Source organism: Aplysia californica, unplaced genomic scaffold (assembly GCF_000002075.1).
Source record: "Aplysia californica isolate F4 #8 unplaced genomic scaffold, AplCal3.0 scaffold01208, whole genome shotgun sequence".
Lineage (NCBI taxonomy): Eukaryota > Metazoa > Mollusca > Gastropoda > Aplysiida > Aplysiidae > Aplysia > Aplysia californica.
Genome location: NW_004798478.1, coordinates 126,891 through 128,399, shown reverse-complemented (window position 1 = coordinate 128,399; position 1,509 = coordinate 126,891). Strand labels below are relative to the sequence as shown.

Below are 1,509 nucleotides of genomic sequence, written 5' to 3'. Positions count from 1 at the left end.
AGTCACCCCGTCCAAATCTAGAAATAGGTTCTATTATCCACGTCAATACTGAGGTAGTGTCTACGTTCTCTAACGTTAGAGAACCTATACAAGCTATCTACGTTCTCTAATGTAGTAGAAATCTATACTTTATAATAGAACCGTCCGAAAGAGACAATTGAGATTATTTGGTCACATAAATGGAACAAACGGACCAGAGAAACTTGTGCTGTGTGGGGAAAACATAGGGAAAGAAGAGAAGAGGAAGACCGAGAACAATGTGTGAGGCATCGTGGTGGAATCAGGCTCTCGTCAAAATAATCAAAGTGAAGAAATTTGCTTGTTTCTGTTGGTTTGTGAATTTTTATCAAATTTTTGTTTTTTGGGTCAACGCCTTTCATGCTCATTAAATAACTCATTTCTGCGTGGATTTTTCTGAAAAACGTTGATTAAAGGTACAAAAAATGTAAATTTTCAGTTATCACGGACTCTTAAGCTAAAGAAATAAAAAATCTTTGGCGGCCATTTTCTCACTAATTTTACTTCTGAGAACAAGTGACCCCTACCTCCTTCTTGTGCAAATATCTCGACTTGTATCTAAGATAAATGGATATTTTTTCAATCGAAATAAAGACAAGTGAACAAGCTTTAAGATGATATCAATAACTCTTCATGCCCAAAAATTGACGAGAGCCTGATTCCACCACGCTGCCTCACACATATACACAGATGGCCAGAACAACTTGAAACAAAAAACAACATATACAGGTGACCTGAACAATGAGAAAAACCGAGCCGGTCAGTAAGTAAGACAGACAGCAGGACAGACAGCAGGAAGGAGTGGGACATCATGATCGTCAATGTCTGCTCCAGACCTGACACAAGAAGAAGAAGAAGAAGAAGAAGAAGAAGAAGAAGAAGAAGAAGAAGAAGGCATAGAAAGAGGTGGGAGGAGGGAAAGAAGAAGATTGAGGAGGGGGGAGGAGAACCGAGAAGGGAGAGGAGGAGGAGGAGAGAGGAAAAGAAGAAGGTAGTGGAGATATGAAGTAAAGGAGAAGGCAGAAAGAGGGGGGGGGCAGGGGAGATGTGAGATGAGAAGGACGGAAAAACAGAAAGTAAAAGAGAAGGGAGGAAAGGACGAGAAACAGGAGGGAAAGAGGGAAAGAGGAAAAAGGTTTATTGGGGTTGTTGTTTTTTTCGGGTTTGGGTGCTTTTTGTTTGGTCTTTTATTTTATTTTGTTTTGTTTTTAGTAGGGGTTTTTGTCCTGAAAGGAAGTTAGGTGGAAAGAAGAAGTAAAGAGTCTCATGGACGATGCCAGCACAAACGAGATCCTTTTGTAAAGAGTGTTTGCTGTAGCACGCCTAATGGTGGGCGTGAAAAAGACGTAAAACACCGGCGAGGAGACAGCCGTTGACCTAAGCAGCCAGTTCCCGAGATGAGAGAACTCGTGAAAATGTGATAAACTCCACGAAATGAGATCCTGACCTCCCCGTGAATCATAGGGTGTCTCTCTTCCTCCTCCTCCCCCC

General features: G+C 41.6%; 1 protein-coding gene across 1 annotated transcript in view; it reads left to right on the top strand.

The window, feature by feature from the left end:
* The window catches only part of LOC106013745 (beta-arrestin-1), a gene marked incomplete at its 5' end in the record, with an annotated part of 43,344 nt that overhangs the window by 17,799 nt on the left and 24,036 nt on the right, over positions 1-1,509 (top strand).